General features: G+C 38.1%; 1 protein-coding gene across 1 annotated transcript in view; it reads left to right on the forward strand.

Moving 5' to 3' along the window:
• The window catches only part of LOC150107016 (cell adhesion molecule Dscam1-like), a 754,963-nt gene that overhangs the window by 265,645 nt on the left and 464,517 nt on the right, over positions 1-24,801 (forward strand). The gene's annotated exons all lie outside the window — the stretch shown is intronic.

A 24,801-nucleotide genomic window follows, 5' to 3' on the forward strand; every position in this document is an offset into this window, starting at 1 on the left:
AGGAGGTGGCAGAACTAGAAGAAATAGTTGTATTGCTGAATGATCGCTTTGCAAGTATGTATTATCCAAGTGGAGATAATGCAGTGATATAGTTATATATTTCAGTGGGATTACACCTATGGGATTGGATATTAGCTAGTGTTTTATGGAAAAGTGTAGGACAAATGCACTACACCTAACTAGTTGAAGTCTTAGAACTGGTAGAGTCCCAAAAAAATGGAAAGAGGACAAGATACTTCCATTATATAAAGGAGACTTTATGGCATGTTTCAAATTATAGAATGAATTATTATTTTAGGAGTGGTTTGGGTATTGGAAAGGGCAAAATTCAGAAATGGATGGATAGGAATAAGATACTCTAGGGAACAGCACAGGTTTGTGATGTTCCCTAAGTCTTGGTTTAATAATTTACTCACTTCTGCATTAAAATAACACTTGAATTGAGTAAGGGAAATGGCTATACAAAGATATTGCTGAACTTTGAAAAAGTATTTGACTCTATACTGAACAAAACTATATTATATACGTTCTATAAAATGGAGATGGATGTGAAACTGGTGATGACATGGATACAACGGTTGCTGATAAACAAACATCAGAGAATTGTATCAAACAGAAGACAGGTGACCAGTAGTGTGTCAGAAGGCATTTGTACTAAAGCTGATGCTGTTCACTTTTATATGAATGATATTGAGATGAATTCAGGATAATATCCAGTTTTGTTTGCTGATATTGCTAAAATGGGGAGAGCAATAATGAAGGTAATGTCAAGATCCTAAAGAATGATCTAAATAGACTGACAGTTTGGGTAAAGTATAATGGTTGCCATTTCATTGTGTTAAGATGTTAAGTTATGCACTTTAGGACAAAAACTTCAGGCTGTGAAATGCATAGATGGAACTGCTCTGCACTTAATAAGGCTAACTATAAGAGTTAGCATAATGATGGACAGAATACATAATGAAGTTCAGAATACATATTGTGAAAGCAGACAGAATTTGATTTTTCTTGGAGATGTGGAAGTGGTGGAGAGGATTCCAAGCAAGTGATCAAAATGGCTTGTGAAGTGCTCCTCACGATGTTGGAAGGATTGTTTTTGTGTTCCAAAGTTTAACTCTTAGGCAGAAAAAAAAGGGGATAAGAGAAATATATAAATTACTAAAGGTTTTTATACAGTAGATTCTAAATAAATTTTCCAATATAAGAAAACAAGGTGAGGACAAGAGATCACTCCTGAAAGTTGTTTGGTTAGCATGGGTGTAAAGAATAGATTTTTTTACTGGGAGAGTGGTAAATAAGCGGAAGAGGTTGTCAGAAATGTGCTTTGTTAGTGAATGAATTTAAGGAGAGATATTATAGGCATCTGCTGCAAATGACCTCCAGTGGACCCTGGATAGGTTTGTAGCTGTTTATGCAGAAGCTGGGATGAAGATCAGTGTGGCCAAAATGGAAACATTTGTGGTCTCAAGACAACCATCCCAGTGCACTCTACATGTGAGTGGAGTCCCACTGAGGCAGGTGGAGAAGTTTAAATACCTTGGATCCATATTCACGAGTAATGGAAAGTGGGACGTAGAGCTAGATACTCGAATTGGATCAGTAAGTGCAATGTTGCGGGAGCTTGGCCGTTCGGTAGTATTGAAGCAGGAGTTAAGCAGAAGGCAAAGCTGGCTGTTTCCAATACAGTCTATGTCCCCATCCTCACCTATGGTCATGAGAGCTGGGTAATGACCAAAAGAATGTGGACACGATTCCAAGCGGCTGAAATGAGGTTCCTTCGAGGTGTTGCGGGAATGACAAGACTCGATAGGGTCAGAAGCTCTGCAATCCGGGAAACCCTCAATACTCAACTGCTGCTTCTCCGTGTTGAGAGATCACAGTTACGTTGGTATGGGCACCTGGTCAGAATGGTACAAGAGAGGCTCTGTCAGCAGGCCCTCTTTGCCAAGCCAGAGGGTGGGAGGCCACATGGAAGGCCAAGGACTTGCTGGATAGATTATATCCAAAACCCTGGGTGAACACATCTGGGAGTCCCATCAGAACACCTGAGCTTGATGGCAGAGGATTGTGACCATTGGAAGTCTCTCTTGCAGTTATTGTCCTCACAACCCAATTAGGAAAGTGGTGGATGGATGGATATTATAGGCATTGTGAGAATAATATGGCTCTTCCGTGATGAGTCTTTGGACTCCATGGAGAGGTCTCTTGTAATAATAATAATGATGACGATAATAAGAAGGTAAGGAGTGGTTTCTTTGCATGGAGGGTGGTTGAAGCATGGAATGCATTGCCTGATGGAGTGGTGAGAGCGAGAACGGTCAATGAGCTTAAGGAGTGGTATGATAGACTTTGTATTTCTTAGGGACCTCCCCTCGATGAGTCTTGACAGACTTTATGTTCTTAGGAAGGACCTCCCACGATGAGTCTTTTAACTCCATGGAGGGCTGAATAATAATAATGATAATAAAATCTATTAATAATTCTTATTGTTTCTTTCAGCATAACTGCATAGTGAGCAGCACTTCTATTACGACATTTATAGGTCTGACTATTAGTTCATACTAAATACCTTTAATTAAAATTAAACTCTCTAATTTTGTCCTTTATGTCAAATTCATCTACAGGAGTATATACATATATACACACTACTCGAAAGCTACTCGAACACTGTATTGCTATAAGCTGTAGCATGCCTAGTAACAGTTAACTTACCTAGTTTGACCTCTTGTGGACAAAAAAATTACATCTATCCAATTGTGAAATTAGGTACATGTGAAGTATGGGTATTTTGAGTACTCATGCCATTTATTAATATTCAGTAAAGCATACAATGTCGGCTGTTGTAATTAGAGAAATATTATCAATGAACACAATGGAAACAAACCAGCATTTATTAATAATTCATATTAATAAATGAATTATTAACTTACACCTTGACTTTTTCATGTTGAACCCATACATGAGAGGTTGGTTAATCAGCCTATAGTACGTGGCAGATTTCCACCACTTCCACATCTCCATACCTTACCCATGTATGGATAGTGGGTTGGGAAAAGCAGAAGCTTATTTACATTTGCCCCCCCCACGAGACTTTTCTTCAGAGTTTTTTTCACGAATCTTCGTATAGGTCTCGTTAGGAGTTTTCTCCGTCCGACACAATAAGGAAACAAAGTGTGCGGGATTTCGATTCTGTGTTCCTATTGTAAGAAATGAGGGACGCCGTTTAGTTAAAAGGAAAGAAGATAATGTCAGAGTATTTCATCATCCAGTGATCATAATGAGAGAAGAAAAAATCTATAACGAAGTCAGTGCCCACATGGTGAGTTTCACAGCCATAGAATAGATGATCCTATGTATGTCCTTAATTGAAGCATATAAGGTAAAAATTGTGAAAGCCCATCTTAGTGCCAAAAGAACTTAGGAGTGATAAGTTATAGAAGAGTTCGTCCTAGGAAGGTACAATCGGAAAAGGGTAGAGACCAGTGTAGAAGACCCAAATCAAAAGGTACTGTAAAAACTCGTGTCAATTCAAATCATATGTAACTGTAATCATTGCTCAATTACTGAACAGTTGAAGGGATTAATGAGAATTATACTAGGACTTTAGTACATGTCAGACTAGAATGAAAATGAGCTTGTTACTATACATTAATAAGTATTCATGTGCCTAGAGATTTATGCATGTACATTGTATTTTATTTAAGAGAATTTTAAAGGTCAAAGTGTGTATTAGCTCAGCGAAAGGATAAATTTAATCCATATTGTCTTAGTAAGAAAATTTGAGTAACTGAATATATATGTCCTAAAAAATACTGAATTATAGCATGATCAGATCCGCAAGGGGTTAGACAAAAAAGGTCAACTAGTTCGAGAATTATACATGTTTGTATGTATAGAATCTGTTATGGCGATTTGAACACAATTCTTATATAGGATCTTAACCTAATACTTGTGTTTAGCTAGTGTTAATTTGTATTATATATTCGTATTATGTATTAAATTTAATACATAATTTGTATTATGTATTAAATTGAGTTTTATTTGATAAAGAATGAATTGTATCATGTTTAAGAGTTCAGTAAACTTTTGTTCCTTGAAAATACAGTTGTCTGAGATTGCCGCTCAATGCACCACTTGTAACAACGTACGAACCTAATCACGCGGGGGGATATTTTGTTAAGTTACGAGATAAAGGTCACGACTGCATATTAGTTTCACACTCAGACATATTTTGGTAATTGCTCCTTGTTTTTGAATTTTATATCTTAAACTAAATGTCATGAAAGGCGCAGTATAAAATAAATATTTAGGGACACTAAGGGGAGAAGAAGCTTGAATATTTGTATTTGTGTGATATCTCGTATATAGATAAGATTTGGATAAAGACAAGTAGAGTTTCACATGTAAGGATAGTTGAAAGCCTAATAATCGTAAATTGGGACACAACAGTATACTAATGCCAGGAGTATTAGAAACAAGAAGGAAGAATTTTTGGCCTTGGTTGGCTCTTCCTGGCCACAGGTTATTGGCATTAATGAGACATGACTGACAGAAGATGATATAGCCAGTGGGATAGAATGTGAAGGGTATGGTGTGTTCAGGAGGGACAGAGAGAAAAAAATGGGGGGAGGAGGAGTGTTATCGATGATAGCTGATGAACTGCAGCCAAGGAGAATAGAAGTTGAACTGCAGGATAGTGAAAAGAGCATTGAGACTAGCAGAACAAAATATACAGTTGGGTGCTGCTAAAGGATAGTATGCATAAGCAAATAGATGCAATGATTGGAAGGAGGGTAATTATTATTAAAGGGGATTTCAACTATTGGCCACATTGCAAAAGTGTCCAAAATAGTTCATCAAATCACTTGGTTGTTGAAAAATACTTTAACAAGCAGAGACAAACAAGTTATTGTTCCTCTATATCGAGCCTTGATAAGACCCCATCTAGACTTCTGTGCCCTGATATGGACGCCAGGGTTTCTTCTTGATGGGGAGGAGGTGGAGAGGATCCAGAGACGAGTGACCAAGATGATAGCAGGTCTGTGGAATAAACCTTATGAGAACAGATTGAAGATTTGTGGGTTGCAGAAATTGGTTGATAGGCGGAAAAGGGGAGATATGATTGAGACATTCAAATTGCTGAAGGGTTTCTATAGGATTAATTCAGAGGATATTTTTGAGATCAGGACTGGTGGTGGGAGAACTAGGGGACATCTATTTAAGCTGGGCAAGAGTTTGGTTAGCAGGGGTGTTAGAGCTGGGTTCTTTACTTTAGAGTGGTGAATGAGTGGAACAAGCTGCCAGAGTCTTTTTTCGATATGCTGCAAGTAAAAGAAAAAATGTATGCAGGAGAATGATTTTAAGGATTGCCGATGATAGGGAGGTAACTGAATCAGTTGATATAGTGGAATTACTGAGCGAGCACTTTGCAAGAGTATATCATTCAGGTGTGATATTACAGGAATGAAGGAACCAATAGCTTATACAGGAATTAAGGTCAGTGAAATAGAGGTGAATAATATATTACAAAACCTTAATGTGAATACATCTGTGGGATTGGATGGTATACCAGCTCGAGTCTTATGTGAAGTGGCTAAAGAATTGTCAATGCCCTTGACCATTTTGTTTAATTTGAGTCTCGGGACTGGGTTAGTCCCGAGGGGGTGGAAAGAGGGGAAAATAGTTCCACTGCATAAAGGAGATTCCAAGACTGCTGTTGCAAATTACCCACCGATCAGCATATCAGGAGTCGTTGTCAAGGTTTTGGAAAAAGTAGTCAAGAGAAAAATACAGGAATGGATAGATGAAAATGGGATACTGTACGGGGGATAGCATCGTTTTGTGAAGGGTTGATCATGCCTCAGTAACTTGGTCACGTTTTATAACACAGTGATGGCTGAACTGGACAAGGGTAATGGGTTTACAGTGATACTGCTGGACCTTGCTAAGGCCTTTGACAGATACCACATGGAATTCTAATCAGTAAACTGCAGCATATGGGGATGGATATAGGGTTGATGAGATGGATAGGAGGGTAGTTGATGGAGAGATATCAGAAAGTAGTTTATTCAGGAGTAGAGTCCAAAAGAAAGCCTGTGACTAATGGTGTGCCGCAAGGTTCTATTCTTGGACCACTACTATTTAATTTGTTCATTGACGATATAGGAAAGGATCTGAGAGGAACTGTTAATTTGTTTGCTGATGATGCAAAGTTGGATAGAGCAATAGTGAATGCACATGATGTCAAAATTTTGCAGGATGATTTGGATAGATTGGAGGACTGGGCTAAGGAGAATGGATGTCAATTTAATGTGGCAAAATGTAAGGTTATGCATTTTGGGGTGAAAAGATTAGCAGCAGTATATCACATTGGTGGAACTATACTCGAGGGGATTGACGAGGCCGGAATTTGGGAATGTTGGTGGATAGGGAGTTGATGTTTAATGGGCACATTGCAAAAGTGGCTAAATCAGCTCATTAAATCACTTGGTTACTGAAGAATACTTTGACAAGCAGAGACAAGCAAGTTATTGTTCATCTGTACCGAGCCTTGGTAAGACCTCATCTCGACTACTGTGCCCAGATTTGGTCACCTAGGTTCCTTCTTGATGGGGAGGAGGTGGAGAGGATCCAGAGGCGAGTGACAAAGGTGATAGCAGGTCTATCGAATGAACCATATGAGAACAGGTTGAAGATTTGTGGGTTGCAGAAATGAGTTGATAGGCGGTAAAGGGGAGATATGATTGAGACATTCAAATTGCTAAAGGATTTCTATAGGATTAATTCAGAGGATATTTTTCAGAACAGGACTGGTGGTGAGAGGACTATGGGCCATCCATAGAAACTGGGCAAGAGTGTGGTTAACAAGGGTGTTAGAACTAGGTTTTTTACTTGGAGAGTGGTGAATGAGTGGAATAAGCTGCCAGAGTCTGTTGTGGGTGCCATGACTCTGAATGAGTTCAAGGCAAAATATGATAGATACTGTGTGGATGTTGAATAGTTGTTCTTGACATGATGTTTAGGGCCTCCCTCGATGGGTCTAAGGACACCTTGGAGTTGGCCATAATAATAATCAATCACATGTTATCCCACCACTTATTAGCAACTTAATATTTGGCTTGAATAGCAAACTGGTCATATTTTCTTGCTAGCAAGACTGGCAGTAACAATATCATCATTGTGGGATCAATAGTTAGGATTACTGATTTGTAGTCAAATATTAAGTTATTAATGAGTGGGTAGATAAAAATTTTTTTGCTGTATATAATTAGCCTGACAGAAGTTTTATAAAACGAGAAATTTTATACAAGTCTGCAAAAATAAACTGTACACTTGAGCATAACAAATTATCCAAGTTATGATCGGCAGCAAAATGCATAAATACTCTTCAAATATTGTTGTTATTATCATTATTATTATTACACGAACATCACCATGCAGTCTGAAGACTTGCTGTTGAAAGTCCACATTAACCATTATTCACACAGCACTTACATACCTTTTCTTAAATTCCTTCATTGACTAAACACCCATGATTTCTGGCAACTAGCTTCACTTTAGATATATAAAATCTGGTTCTCATACCCTGTTAACCAGATCCTTCGATTTCTAAAACTCTTGTTTTCTCCTGTCTACCAACATGTTGAAAAAACGTTTTTACATAAACTCTCTATATGAAATCTCTTTGTTCGATTATATGTTTCTGTCATATCTCCCTTCCCTTTTATGGACTATCAATTAATTTTTGTAACTAACTTGCAAACCATCAAGCTATTCTCATAGGAAACACTCTAGAGACCTCTCACCATTTTGGTCACGTGCTTGTATTGTATACACAATTTGGAAGATAAGGATAATATTATCTGCGAGTATCAGCATGGATTTATTAAGGTGTGCTCTTGTTCGAATAATCTCTTTGACTTTCATAATAAAGTAGCAAAGGCTATTGATGAAGAAAGACATATACTTAACAGCTTGCCACAATAATCAGAGAATTGTGTACGAGGAAGTAGTGTCAAGAAAAAGGAAGTCATAAGTGGTTTCACAAGGTTCAGGCTCAATATGGAGACCTTTGCTATTTAACCTTTATGTCAATGATATTTTCACTTTATTGCAGGGAAATATTCAGTTGTTTGCAGATGATTCAAAACTTGGAAGCGTTATTAGTAATAGTGTTGATTTTGTGATCATTCAGGAGGATTTTAATAGTTGGACTGGTGGATGAATAAATGGAGATTCAGTTTAATGCAAATAAATGCAAGGTCTTGAAATTTGGGATTCACTGATGTGAGGTTGTATGCCCTTTTTGTGAAACTATACTAGAAGAAGTGGAGGATGCAAGGGATTTGATGGTGATGGTCAGTAGAAATTTTAAGTTAGGGAACATATTTTGAAGATGGTGAAAGTAATTCAGAGGATTGCTGCAATACTGAGGACATTAACTAGCAGAGATGAAAGAAGTGATGATTCCATTGTATAAAGCCCTGATCTGACTACATCTGGATTATGTGCTCAGTGCTGTCATCACAGGTTGGTAAATGAATGGGGATGTCAGTTCAATAGAACTAAAAGTAAGATCTTGAAAAGGTTGATCCACTGATGGGAGGTTGTATACTTTGTCGAGTGGAACTATACTAAAGGAAATAGTGGTAGCAGCAAGGGATCTTGGGGTTGATGAAATTTTAAGTTTAGAGTATATCATTACTATTATTACGCGCAACTCCAGGGAGTCCCTAGACCCATCAAGGGAGGCCCTAAACATCATGTCCACACAACTATACGACATTCTCACAGTATCTTATCATACCTTGCCTTGAACTCACTCACCGTCATAGCACCTACAACAGACTCTGGCAGCTAATTCCACTCATTTACAACTCTAAAAGTAAAGAACCCAGTTCTAACACCCCTGCTAACTACACTCTTGCCCAGCTTCCGTAGGTGTCCCCTAGTTCTCCCACCACCAGTCCTGATCTTAAAACTATCCTCTGAATTAATCCTATAGAAACCCTTTAGCAATTTGAATGTCTCAATCATATCTCCCCTTTTCTGCCTATCAACTAATTTCTGCAACCCAAAAATCTTCAACCTGTTCTCATATGGTTCATTCCATAGACCTGCTATCATCTTTGTCACTTGCCTCTGGATCCTCTTCACCTCCTCCCCATCAAGAAGGAACCTAGGTGACCAAATCTGGGCACAGTAGTCGAGATGAGGTCTTATCAAGGCTCGGTACAGAGGCACAATAACTTGCTTGTCTCTGCTCGTCAAGGTATTTTTCAACAATCAAGTGAATTGATGAGCTGATTTAGCTACTTTTGCAATGTGCCCCCTAAACTTCATCTCCCTATACACCAACACTCCCAAGTCCCTGGCCTCATCAATCTCCTGGAGTACAGTTTCACTAATGTGGTATACTGCTGCTAATGTTTTCACACCAAAATACATAACCTTACATTTTGTCACATTAAATTGACAACCATTCTCCTTAACCCAGAACTCCAATCTATCCAGGTCGTCCTGCAAGATTTTGACATCTTCTGCATTCGTTATTGCCCTACCCAACTTTTTGTCATCAGTGAACAAATGAACTGTTCCTCTTAGATCCTTCCCTATATCGTTAATGAACAAATTAAACAGCAGTGGTCCAAGAACAGAACCCTGTGGCACACTACTAGTCACAGGCCGTCTTTTGGACTCTACACCTGAATAAACTACTCTTTGATATCTCTCCATCAACCACCCACCTATCCATCTCACCAACCCTATATCAATTCCCATATGTTGTAGTTTATGGATTAGAATTCCATGTGGTATCCTATCAAATGCCTTAGCCAGGTACAGCAGTATCACTGTAAACCCATTACCCTTATCCAGTTCCGCCGTCACTGTGTTATAAAACTGGAGCAAGTTACTGAGGCATGATCTACCTTTCACAAAGCCATGCTGTCCCCTGTACAGTATCTCATTTTCATCAATCCATTCCTGTATTTTTCCCTTGACTACTTTCTCCGAGACCTTGACAATGACTCCTGATATGCTGATCGGTCGGTAATTTGCAACCTTAGTCTTGGATTCTCCTTTATGCAGTGGAACTATTTTTCCCTCTTTCCACACCTTCGGACTAAACCAGACCTGAGACTTAGATTAAACAATGAAGGTGGTAAAGGTAATGTGGAAAATTACTTCAATGCTGAGAGGGACATGAACCAGCAGAAATAAAAGAGTAGTGATTAAGTTGTATAAACTGATCAGACTACATGTGAATTACTGTGGTCAGATCTGGTCATTTGAAGAGGATGAAATAACCTTGCAGAGGGTTACAAAAGTAGATAACAAAAATGATATGTGGACTGTGAGGTGTTTGTCATAAGGATAAACTGAAAGCATGAAAACTACATTTAACCTATTGAGAAGTATTGAACTGAGGAGATTTTTCATATGATACTATCAGAGGCTGTTCCTGGAAGTTATGAAATGAAGTAGTGAGTAAGACAGTTTTTTTTAGGAAGAAAGTAGTGAGAAGTGGCTTTTTTGCAGTTGTAAGATGAGTCTTCTGATGCCATGGAGATCCTGAATAATAATAATAATAATAATAATAGGCATCGTATGAATAATGATTAGTGCGGGCCTTCCACAATGATTCTTTGAACCCCATGGAGTTTCCTAAATAATAATAATTAGATTCTGTTAAAGAATTTCACATTATTTCACAAGGTTATTTCACAGGTGAAATAACCTTGGAGAGGGTACAGAAGTAGATGACAAAAATGATACGTGGACTGTGCAATGTTTGTTTTAAGCATAAATTGAAAGCATGAAAATTATATTTACCCTATTGAGAGGTATTGACACTGAGGAAATTTTTTATATGGTACTACCAGAGGCTGTCCTTGGAAGTTCTGAAAGGAAGTAGTGGTAAGAGGATGAAAAGTGGCATTTTTTTGCATGGAGAGTGGATTTTATATCATAAGACGAGTCTCCCTTATTGAGTCTTGTGATGCCATGGAGATCTTGAACACTTCGAATTCTTCTACTACTACTACTAATAATAATAATAATAGGCATCATATGAATAATGATTAGTGCAGGCCTTTGGATTACTTGGTGTAATCCAAAGAATCATTGTATTCCATGGATTTTCCTAAATAATAATAGATTCTGTTCAATGAATTGACAATAGCAGACTATCAAAAATACTATACAGATCTAAAATAATTGGAAAAAGAAGAACCGGAATGCAAAGAAAGAGATGGCATGAGACCGGAACAGGCCACCTGACCTAAAATCCATGTTAGGAAGAAGAAGTAGTTAAAGATACCAAGAAATTATATACTTGGTGTAATCCTTTATCCAAGTATATAATTTCTTCATCATCATCAAATTCCTGCCATGTACCCTCAAGGGTGTGTACAGGATATGATAGTACTACATGAAAAAGTTACATCATTACTAACTTCCCATCTACAATTTCCCTCCAAATCAGTCTGCTGTTACTTGTCAAGACTCCAACATTAAAAGATCTTATATTTCTATCTTCTAAGGCACTTTTTACCATATCAGTCCACCTATATCTTGGTCTTCCTCTGGGTCTTTTTCCTGCTAACCTGGCAGAGAACACTTGTTTTGCAAATCTTTCCTCTCCCATTCTGTTTAAGTGACCATACCACGTGAGATTAGCTCTACTAATGAATTCCTAATATCCTCGTTTTTAATATGATATTGTCATTGATGCCATCCGTTCATGCCCTAATCTTTCTCAGGACTCTCATGTCTGCAGTCTCTAGTCTTTGGTCAAGTATTTTACTTCTGACCCAGCTCTCAGATCCATAAGTTAAAATTGGTTTGAACACTGTCTTGTATCCGCTAATTTAGTGGTTTGACTAATTTCTCTCTTATTCCATATAAATTTATTGACTTCCTACCATACCAGCTTTGTTGATTCTGTTGTCTATTTCCATATTTAATTTACCATCTTCACTAAAAATCATGCCTAAGTAACTGAAATATTTTACTTGTTCTATATGTTCTCCACTCACAACGCAGCTGATGTTTTCAATGCTTCTGCCCAGTAGTGCACCCATGGGGGGGGGGGGGGGGGAACAAGGGACCCTGCCCCCCTTCCAAAAGAAAAAGGGAAAATATACTCAAAAATTTTCCAAAAATCTTTTCCTAATTAAGATTCATTTTTTTTATATACGTTGTGGCGTGTTTTCTATTTCTATACTATTTATGAATTAGCAGTCACATAAGGTGGGAATACCCTGTAACTCTCGGAATCATGGCTGCTGTGAACGCATCCTTGCTAGCAACATTTTTACTCAACTTCCAGGGATGCCTTTTTTTTTTTCCCCCTCTAGCCAAGTGCTGAAACATTTCCCCTGCGTGAATCCCATAAAATTCTTCAAATAATTAAGTAATTAAAATGTTTCTATCGTAATCTCCCACTTTTTTTTTTGCCCATCAACCAACTTTTGCGATTCACAAGTCCTTGGTCAATCTTCATAGGGAGCATTCAACAGACCACTCACTTTCTTTTCCACGTTAGATTGACATCCACCACTTCCTCATTCCCAAGAAACCTAGATGACCAGACCTGAGCACAATAATCCAGATCAAGGCTTTGTAAAGAGGAATGATAACTTCCTTATCTCTGCTTGTTAATGTGTTCTTCAATAACTAAGTAATCTTACCCTGGCTACTTTAGCAATATTCCCTCTGAACATCAGCTCTCTCTATCTACTATTAATCTCCCAAATCCTTGGGTTCATCAATTTCCTGGAGTACAATTCCCTCAATGTGATACACAGCTTGTAATCTTTGTATCCCAAAATGCATAGCTTTACACTTTTCCACATTAAATTGACATCCATTATATTTTGTTCATACTGTCAGCTTAGTTAAATCATCCTGCAAGCTCTCCACTTCACCTTGATTAACTATTACTCTACCCAACTTTGCATTATCAGCTAACAACTGAATATCTCCCTTCAAATTATTTCCAGCTAACAACTGAATATCTCCCTTCAAATTATTTCCAGCTAACAACTGAATATCTCCCTTCAAATTATTTCCAGCTAACAACTGAATATCTCCCTTCAAATTATTTCCTGTATCATTTATTATTATTATTATTTTATTCACATAATTGATACACAGTCAAAACAAGATATCATATAAACAAAAATTTGACTGGTGATAGAGAACAATTTAGATTCTACCCAAGAATCTAAGAATAGTCCGTCAGTAGCATTGTAAAATATGGACTGTTCCAAGTAATGCTGTTTTTTGTAGGTCATATGGGGTCACTTCGTTGATGTTTAATTGTGTAAATAGTTGGATAGCTTCTTTGAAGCTGCACCAAATGGACCAATAACTATTGGGATGACTTTGGTGTGTATAAGCCACAGCTGGCCAACTGCAATTGCCAGATTTCTATATTTAGTAATATTTTTCCAGTTCTTTGTTGTTAATGTTGTTATCACTGGGTACTGCAATATCAATAATCCAAACCTGTCAATGTTTGATAATTGTGATGTCAAGTCTATTCTGTTCCAAATGCCGATCAGTTTGTATTCAAAAGTCCCAGAGAATTTTTGCTGTTTCGTTTTCCAATACTGTCTTTATTTTATACTGCCACCAGTTATCAGAAGTAGGAAAGCCACATTTTTTGCATACATGCCAATGAATTATTTTGGCCACTTTATCATGGTGGTGTTTATAGTCAGTTTGAGCTATTTTGCTGCAGGCACTGATTAGATGTTCTACAGTCTCATCTTTTTGATTGCATAATCTGCATTTACTGTTATTATTGATGTTCAACAAATTTTTGTTTTCATTGCATTAGTTTGTAATGCCTGTTCTTGAGCTGCTAGAATAAATCCTTCTGTTTCTTTTTTAATGTATCCATATTGTAGCTAATGCCACGTCTTGTTCACGTCAATTTTGTCCTCAGTATCTTGAAGAAATTGGCCATGTAAGGGTTTATTTTTCCAGTGCACATATCGGTTATTTTGTTGTTCCTTTTTGTGATCGGATGTGTTTCCTGTTGCTTTTAGAAGGCCTTTTTGTGTAATTGCTTGATGCATTGGCTCAGAACTATTGTCAATGAAACTTCTTAAACTAATTTCTTCTTCTTTCACAGTCTGTCTCACTTGCAGCAGATCCTGTTCACTTATTCTCCTTGGTAAGTACAACCGGTCAACATCACTTTGTGGATGTAATGCTTGATATATAGTCATTACTTTTCTAGTTTTGTGGTTCAGTTTGTCCAGGTTTTCTTTTGTCCAATCTATTATGCCAGCTGTATCGGATCACTGGTATTGCCCAAGAATTCATTGCTCTAATTGTGTTTAATCCATTTAGTTTTGTTTTCAGAACATTTCTAACTCTCTTGATGTATTCTGATGCTGCCTGTTGTTTAACTTTCGAGTGGAGAATATCACTGGCTTCTAATATTCCAAGGTATTTATAGTGTTCATCAGCTGAAATTGCTTTTATATATTTCTCTTGATCAAAATTAAAATTGTTAGTGTCATTAATTTTTCCTCATTTAATAGATAAAATTGTACATTTATCTAAACCAAATTCCATTTTGATGTCCTGAACGAAAAAATGAACTGTGTTCAATAAAGAGTCTATTTGCTGGATCGATTTTCCATATAACTTCAAGTCATCCATATACAACAGATGGGAAATTTTAATATTACATTTAGGAATTTCATATCCATGTTTTGTTTTCTTCAGAATCATAGACAAAGGTATCAAAGAAATGTTGAAGAGCAATGGTGACAATGAATCACCTTAGAAAATTCCATGTTTAATGCTGATATCTCCAAATCGTTCATTATTCACTATTAAAGTTGTTTTCCATGATTTCACAGCAGCAGCCAGAAACGAACATATGTTTTTGCTAATTCCAAATATTTGTAGTGATTTTTGGATCCAGGAGTTTGGGAGGGAATCGAATGCTTTCTTGTAGTCTATCCATGCCATGTTTAAGTTAGTTTTTCGTCTTTTTGAATTTCTTAGAATCGTTTTATTAATAAGGTGTTCTTATTAGTTTATTATTTTATTAATAATCTGGTCTTTTGTTCCTCAAAATTTTTGAAAATTGCCTTTTTTGTTTAATCAGATAAATCCAATTATCTGATAAGTAATGGTATATGAAATTTGCTATGATTGCAGTGAACGGCTTAAGCATAGTTGGTAGGCATGTTATTGGACAATAGTTACTTGGGTCTGCACCCTTATCCTTATCTTTCATGAAGAGAAAAGTGTGCCCAGATATCATCGAGTCTTCCACTGAGCCTGACTGCAACAAATAATTAAATTGTTTTGCCATTCGATCATGTAGACCTGTTAGATGCTTTAATCAAAATCCATGTAGTTTGTCTTTCCCAGGTTTACTCCAGTTTTTTAATTTTCTAGCTTGTGCACTTCTTTAGTGATAATGACATTTTGCATTTGATTTTGTTTCATTTCTGATTCTATATCCTTAATCCATGAGGCATCTTTATTGTGTTCAATAGGATTATCCCAGATTGACTTCCAAAATTCGAGTGTTTCTTCTTTTTATGGTGAATGATTGCATTTGTATTTCTCTGGAGAGACTGAAAGAACTGATGTTGGTTTTGTCAAAATTGCATATTTTGTACATATTGGTTTATTCTTGCTTCATATCTTTTAATTTTCTGTGCAGTCACTATAATTTTTTGTTTTAGCTCTTTGGTAACTTCAGCAATTGTTTTGTTTGTCAAATTATATGTGTTAATCAGTTTGTTTTTGATGTTATTATTTTTTAGCCGTCCTTCTTTAAAACTCCTTAAGTTTCTCAGATCCAGATCAGCTCGAAGTTTTTTTGCTTTTCGTTCCAACTGGATTTTCCATGCAGATTGTTTCATCCTCGGCTCTTGCGGTTTGCAACCAAGCTTTACTGTAATGATATAGGCTGTGCTGTATAGGAGCTGATTTGTTTCCTTTATACTGTTGGTTGTGATAGTTTTAATCACAGCATTTGCATCTAAGAGGAGCTGTTTTAGCTTAGATTTATGTAAAAGCTTTTAATGGTGGTAGTCTTACACAGTCATTTATGGAGTTCATATATTCCAATATCCCTGACTTCATTTTTCACTGTACTTCTGTCAAAACATTTTGAGGTATATTGTCAACTTGATGTTTACTGCGTTGAATTCCAAAGTTTGATATAACTACCTCCTAATGATTGCTGTTACTGGAGTTGGTTTATTACATGATTCTTGCAGCTCAAGTTCGGTAAATATTTTGTTATGGAAAATGAAATTCTTTTGGTCCATAAGTCTTTGTTCTGTTATTGCAGATTCTGGAAATTTTTTTTGCCAGATTAAATGCATATGCTTTCTGAAACCTCGTTTTTCTGGTGTTGATCTGTAAAAAAATTTCATAACTTCTACAGGACCCAGCAAGGAGAGCTGGGTAGTCCACTTGTCGCCTGATGCCCAGGATCTCCAACATCTGACGCAGTCCTTGATGACCTGGGCATCGACTGATCCGGTATATATCTCTTCTTGCTTTTCACCATTAAGATGGGGGATGGAACACTGTTAGTCTGACTCCTCAGTTGAGACCTGTCTGACAAGAGTGTCCCTGCTGGTAGCTATGCTACTACCAGAATAGCTCTTATCATCACTGAAACACGCAAGCCCCACTGCCACGACAATGCCGTGTTCCTTCAGGAGGTATTATTATTATTATTATTCAGGCCTCCATGGAGTCAAGATATTCATTGTGGGAGGACCTTTTTAGGAAAAACAGAATCTATCATAACCCTCCTTAAACTCATTGACCATTCTTGCTCTCACCACTATCAAGCAATGCATTCCATGGTTCAACCACCCTCCATGCAAAGAATCCACTCCTCACCCTCTTGCTTACAGTTTCCTTTCGTAACTTCCAGGGATGGCCCATTGTCATTGCTCCTTCCTGCTGTTTCACCAAGTGAAAGAACTCCCCAGTGTCAACTCTGTAACTGCCTCTCAACAGTTTAAAAGTCTCGATCATATCACCTCTCCTTCTTCTATCCACCAAACTGCAGTCTACATTCCTTCAGCCAATCCTCATAACTAACCTTATAGAGTCCTGAAACCATCTTGGTTATCTGCCTCTGCATCCTTTCAACAGTTAATTTACCCCCTTCAAATTTTGGGAAACAAATTTGAGAACAATAGGCTAAGTATGGTCTGATCAGAGTCATATACAACAGAATGATAACTCTTTTATCTCTGCAGGTTAGCGTCCTTCTCAGTATTGCAGCAATCCTCTGGGTTACCTTCACCACCTTTGCAATATGCTCCCTGAATTTCGGTTTTCTATCAATCATCATCCCCAGATCTCTTGTCTCCTCTACTTCCTCCAGTAGCTCCTCCAATTGAATATGCAGCCTCTCATCGATGTATCCCAAACTTCAAGACTTTACATTTTGCTGCATTAAACCGACACCCTCATTCATTTGCTCATCGTTCGGTTTATTCAAATCCTCTTGCAGGGTTGCCACATCTGCACTATTACTAATAACCCTGCCCAGCTTTACATCATCTGCAAACAACTGAATATCCCCTTGCAATCCATTGACAGTGTCATTAATATAAAGGTTAAACAGTACAGGTCACAGTACTGAGCCCTGTGGAACCCCCACTTGTAACCTTCTGCCTCCTTGATATTGTCCCACAATACACAACTCTCTGATACCTATCAGACAGCCAATCCTGAATCCAGTTGACTAACCCGACATCTAAACCCATGTGCTGCAACTTAAGTATCAGCTTATCATGTGGTACCCAAATGCCTTTGCAAAATCCAAAAAAAATGGCAGTATATGCCTTTGCCTCATCAATTGCTCTTGTCACTTGACACTTTATTATAAAAGGCAATGATATTACTAAAGCAAGAGTGTCCCTTAACAAATCCATGTTGATTCTCATAGATAACATTACCCTCATCTGCCCAATGCTGTATATGGTCCCTCACTAATTTCTCCAAGACCTTAACAACTACTGATGACACACAAACTGGCCTATAATTAGACACTTCCAGTCTGCTACCACCCTTATGCAATGTCACTATCTTACCTTCCTTCCATTCCCTGGGTACCTTTCCCATAGCCAGACTTTCATTGAAAAGCCAGGTCAATGGAGATGTCAGTTCTTTAGCACATTCTCTCAAAACCCATGGTGAAATACCATCCAGCCTTACAGCTTTACTGACATCCAGAGTACTCATTATTTGGAACACACTCTACTCTTGCACCTCTAAACCCTGAATCTGCCCTATGCCTCTTGTATTAAAACCTTCTTGTCCAGGATGAAATACTCCAATAAAGTACTCATTGAACAACTCCACTATGTCCTCTGCATCAGTCACTCTATTCCCATTTTTATCCTGCAATGTCATTCTTCCACAATCATTTCTCTTCCTACTGGCCACATAGCTTAAAAATTCCCTAGGATTTTCTTTGGATCTTAGTGCCAATCTCTTCTCATATTCCAGTTTTGCCTTCCTCGCAATACTCATGGTCACTCTCCTGGCCTGCGTCTTACATTCTTCATGTATCTGCCCTCCACCCCTCTCCTTATATCTTTTTCATAATCTCTTTGTCAACTGCAGTTCCTGCTTGGTATTGTTTGTTATCCACTTTACACCCAATTGTGTCCTCTTCTTCACTCGTGGAATACAGCTTACTATTGCTGTTAACAAATATTCCTTCACAATTTCCCAAGCACTAATGATATCCAGGCCTTCCAAATCTGCCCTCCATGTAACTGCCCCTAGTTCAGACCTAAGACTATTATAATCACCTGCCTTATAATTCCACATACGTACCCTTTTCTTTGATACACCTGCATGTCTATTCATCTTCCAAGTCAGAACCACATGGTCACTCTCTCTGGTGGAAGAGGTCATCTCACTTATTATCAGCTCTTCTGATGCTATGACCAAATCCAAAACTCTTGAACCTCTTATTCCCTCTATTACATGTTGCCTAAGACATTTGTCCCTCAAGAATTCTAGAAATTCCATTCCCTTATTACTACATTCATTTTCCTCTTCCCAGCTTATACTACTGTAGTTAAAATCTCCTATAACAATCATTCTTTTGCACTTGCCAAGCTCAACTCCCTAAACATCTTCTGCTCCCCACCCTCTGTGCTCCTTGGCTTTAGCAGCACCCCATAAATATCCTGTCTTGCCTACCTCTACCTCACACCATATGCTTTCAAAACCATTGGTGTTTTCACTGCGTTCCAAAGTCCCCCACTCTTAGATGACATGAGTCATCACTTATCATAAGCAGTACTACACTACTCTGGTTTCCCTTGCTGAAAAATGCTGTACCCTGCTACTTCTATTCCTATTATTATATCATTTTCTGTCAACCACGTCTCAGACATCCCAATAATCTTTTCTAATTTATTTTGCCCCTTTACAAGGCCTTGATAAGACCTCACTTGGACTATTGTGTGCAGGTTTGGTCTCCTGGTTTCCATTGTGATTCTGATATATTGGAGAGAGTGCAAAGGAGAGTGTTACAAATGATATCAGGATTGTGGAATACTGATTATGAAGAGATTGAGAATTTGTAGACTGCAGACACTAGAAGCAGGAGAATGATGGGTGATATGATTGAGACTTACAAACTTCTGAAAGGGTCATGCAGGATTTCAATTGATAGAATTTTTCAATTTATGGAGGTTGGGGAAAGGACGAGAGGGTATCCTTGGAAGCTGAGAATGAAGGCCGCCAAGAAGGGTGTGAGGGCTAGATTTTTCTCTCAGAGGGTAGTGCGTGATTGAAATGGATTGCCATGGATGTTGTGAATGCAAGTAGTGTGAATGAATTCAAGAATAAGTATGATAGCTGGTGTGTGTAGTATGTGGCCTCTCTCGATGAGTCTCTGACTCCCTGGCGGTCTCTCTCTTAATAATAATAATAATCTTTGGCCAGGCTGATGCTATCAGCACCACAATTCATCTCCTTTATTCCGGATACTCCTGGCATTAGTATAAAGCATAAAAATGTCACTGCTTCTATACCAATCATTATCTCCTCCAGACCCCACTGGACTCAGTGTTACCTGATGTCATCCCCCTTACCCGAACACCCATTCCCACAAGAGGCCACCCCTGCTACCATCCACCCTGGTAATTTTAGTTTCCCTGCATTGACACACCAGCTCGTTCAGAAAACCGCAATCTCTCCAGATGCCTGCGTCCTTCCTCATTCAAATGCAAGTGGTCTCTCATATACAGTTCCTTTCTGTCCTTAAATGCCATCCAAGCATCCACATATTCCAATCCTCTCTTCTGACACATTCTGGCTATTATGCTATTCATTATTAATGCTCTTCTGCTTCTTGGCAACACACACACAATCTTTCCTCTCTGCGTTTTCTTTTGTACAACCTCAAGCAAGAATCTCAGATCCCTTGCCACCCAATTTACATTGCCTCTCAAGTCATTTGTGCCCATCACAATCACTCATTCCCCCCTTTCACCCCTCTTAATTGCCATAGCCACACTCTCTATCTTTCCTCCAGGCAAACACCCCTCTGGCATTCTATCTTGCACGGATCATCGAGTCTCCATACATCACAGCTCTTACCACTCTGTTCCTTGATTGTTCACCTGCATCCCTCACTCTCTCTCCTCTAACTCTTTCACTTTGTGTTTCCCTACTTACCTGCTGTCCTGGCATCACTCCATCCCTGGTTCCAGCACTCCCTCGCATTCTTCTCATTCTCTCTCTGACTGTTTCCATTCTCTCCTCTTTTATTGTTCCCATAACTCTCTCTCATTCCCTCTCTTTTACTGCTTTTATTCTCTCCTCTTCTATCATTCCCATACTTCTCATTTCCTCTCTTTTATTGTTTCTTCTCGCCTCTTCTGTCATTCCCATAACTCTCTCTCACTCCAACTCTGATTTGCCTTGCATTCATCTCTTCCATTCACCTGCCCTTTATGCACAAATTAAATAACAGTGGCTAAGCACAGAGTCCTGCAGCACACCACTAGTCACCTGCCTTCTCCTGGATTCTGCTCCTTCATATACAACTTCTTGGTATCTGTTCATCAGCCATCCTATCCATCTCCATTTGTTGCAATTTACATAACAAAGTTCCATGTGGTATCTTTCCAAACACCTTTGCAAAATTCAGCAGTATCATAGTGTAGCCATTCCCTTGAACCAACTCAGTTGTCACTTTATTATAAAAAATTTGGTAGATTACTAAGGCATGACTGACCCTTCACAAAGCCATGCCACCCATCATAGAGTATCGTATTCTTATCCACCTATTCCTGAATTAGCTTTTTGACCAAGTTTTCCAGTACTTTTACACCACTGCTGAAATACTAATTGGTCTATTATTTGCTACCACAGACCTAGATCCATCTTTATGCAAAGAATTATTTTGCCTTCCTTTCACTCTGTTGAGACTTTGCCAGAACTGAGACTTCAATTAAACAGCCTAGTCAGAGACAATGACAGTTCCCTGCACATTCTCTTAAAATGTGAGCCGATATCCCATCCAATCCCACAGTATATTTGCATGCACATTCTGCAGTATGCTAAGTACCACCAATTCTTAGTATATCAAGTTAACTGATGTTCTCACATCAGTCCCTGTCACTTGTGTCATAACAGTATCTTCACTTGGATGATTTATTACCCTTGCAAAATGGTCACTCAGTAGCTCAACAATTTCATCTTCCTCCATTACTTCTTTACCATCTGCACTCATTAAAGTTATCCTTCCATAGCTATTCTTCCTTCTACTTGCCACATAATGAAAAAACTCTTTGGGATTTCCTTTTGCCTTTTCAACTAATTTCTTCTCATAATCTGATTTTGCCTTCCTTATCATGCTGGTTACCTTTCTTGCCTGATCCTTGTACTGTTCATGAATTAGCTGGTCACCTTTCTCCTTATATACCCTCCACAAGTTCTTTGTTTACAGCTAATGCATAACACTACTCATCCATCTTACTCCAACCAATTTACCCTGCTGACTTTGGACATACAGCATGATATTACTTCCTCCAGACACCCATTAACTATCCTCATTACTAAATTCATCACATTCTATTCCTGTAACTATATCATCTGCTGTTAGCTAAGTCTAACTAATACCTGTAATGTTTGGTGAGGTTGCACTAACCAATGCCTAAATCTCCTCCCTCTTGTTCCTGATACTTCTGGCATTAGTGTATAGAAACTGTAGCATCCCTATAGGTCCAACCATCTTTACTTCCTGAATTGTCTACCCTATGCAATATTTTTGCTTGAGAGACTAGATTCTGCACTTGTTGGTTATTCTCACTCATTTGTTTCATGGGTGCTTTCACACACACACTGATCTGCATCCACCCTAATTTCTTTAGTTTTCTTGACTTTGCACTTCCACACTCTCAGTGACACAAAGCTATCCTTACACACCTAACTCTGAATATGTTTAAGTGCAGTCTGTCAGCATTTTGCAGCTCATTACACCCATCAAACTCAGGCCATAGGTCCACAAACTCTACATTATTCTTTTTTTTGCACAAGTTATATTTGTGCAAAATTTTTTATTCTTTAGCTAACATTGCCCTTCTTCTCAGTTTGCCTTTATTAGAGCATGGCAACAGACTTACAAACTTCACTCACTTGCTCTTCTTTTTGCTTCTTCCAATAACTCTTTCACATCTTCCTACAATACTTCTCACCTCTCAAGCCATTGATTCCATCCACAACAATCAATTCCTTTAACTTCCCTTTTGTCATTCTGACAACATTAATAATATCATTGATTTTTGCACCAGGGAAACAAGATTTTGTAGCGCTTTCATGTAGTACCCCCTTATCATAGAATCACTGTAAAATATCTGCTTACCCTCTTTCTCTAATTTATTTTTAGAATTTTCTTTTTTTGGCTTTGGATCTCTTGCTGTTAGTCTGTCCTCAGTTTGACTAATCTCTTGCTGTTTCTGCAGCCTTTCACTCTTGCTCTTTGTCCTATGAAGGACTACATGCAAGTGAGCTATTTCTCTATTCAGGTCTTCTACATTCTCCTGAACTTCCACCACCACAACTTTTGCATACGCTATCATACCACTATTTTCAGCCACTTCATTTATATTCTCTTTCATATTTTGACCATCATTTAAACCTAGTACCCATTCGCTCCAAGATTCAGTTTCCCAGTTTTCAGTAATGACTTCTGCTACTTCATTCTCTCGCTTCCAAGTCTCACATTTCTGGCTTGTACAACATCTACAACACACACTCTCTCCACTGCCACTCTCATATCACAATCTATTTTTTCTTGGCAATGAATACATAGCGTGCACACACACTACGTTTTGCAAAATCTGCCATGTCAAACCCGCTGCACAAATATGTCTTGGCCTCCACAATGGGTGCCATGAATAACACAGTTTATCTGTCATACATGGTATAAATATATCAAAAATAAATAAACATACTCAGCCACACATTTATATGCAAGAATACTACAAAATTAATTATCAAAATATTAAATCGTATTAAAACAATGACTTAGCTGAGAGCTCATGATCATGCAGTCCATCCAGTATGCACCATCTGGTGGTCAACCAGATATGTTTCTGTTAGGAGTGGGATTTGAATCCATGCCCACATACATGGACTAGAAATCACATTCCTTTCACAGGGAAGGTTAAATGAGTCTGGTGCCTTAGACTGCTCAACCATCTTGACAACATTTTATGCAGTTTTCTTTTATCAATATTTTGTAAAAGAGTAGGAATTTTTCTTAAGAGTAAAGAGTAGAATTATTATGTAAATCCCACTTAGAAGAGATTAGTGATAAACCTATTTTAGTACTATTTTAGTGAGGGCTAACAATTGATGAAGTAGAAACCTTGCTTCTAGAGACAAGATTATAGATGCAGGTTTAAATATGAACGCCTTTCTTTGAAAAGGCGTTCATATTTAGATCTGCATCTATGGAGAAGACAAGCTTTATCCCACTGAATATTGTGTTTAGTGTCAATACTATGTTGTGCCAGAGACTTTTGAGGTTTCATGTATTCAATATAATATTGATGTTCTTTAATTCTTTTTTCTACAGAACGGCCTCTTTGTCAAAATTATGTTAGATTATATTCACACAGTATCTGGTAAATGTGAGCTAATGATAGAGGTGCCAGTTTGTCTTTTGTAGATGGTAACAGACGAGAAATTTTGTTGATCCGAAAATATGTGGGAATGAGATGATACTTCCTCCAAATTCTACCAATCGGTTCCGAGATGCGAAATATAAGTGATTTGAACCCTGCGGTCTGTTGAAGAATCCTGAGGTGTTGGAACATAGAGTCCATTATCTGCTGGATTTGATTAGGGTGTAACCATTCAATACCATTAACATTTTGATAGCGAGAAGCTTAAAATAAATTAAAGATGCCAAGAAATTATATACTTGGTTTAATCCTTTTTCCAAGTATAAGCAAACAAAGTTTGCACTTGAAGTATTTTCAGGTGCAAACTCATGGGGCAACTCGTGGTAAAGGTGTTATGACTTCACATCACTTGCCTTAGTATCCCATAATGCAAAGCACATCTCCTTGTGGACATGTATACTGTCCACAAGGAGATGTGCTATGCATTAATGGAAGGGACACTACCCAGACCAGTTTCGACCTTTATTGCTGTCTCATCTGTGGAAGTCAGACCCAGAGGTGGTACCAAGTTGAAGTAATGCAGAAGTCATATTTTCACATATGAGTTGCCAAAAGGTGTGACACCTTATTA

The sequence above is a fragment of the Typopeltis vanoorti genome, chromosome 5 (genome assembly GCF_054136105.1).
Source record: "Typopeltis vanoorti isolate ZY-2024b chromosome 5, IOZ_Tvanoo_1.0, whole genome shotgun sequence".
In the NCBI taxonomy this organism is placed as follows: domain Eukaryota; kingdom Metazoa; phylum Arthropoda; class Arachnida; order Uropygi; family Thelyphonidae; genus Typopeltis; species Typopeltis vanoorti.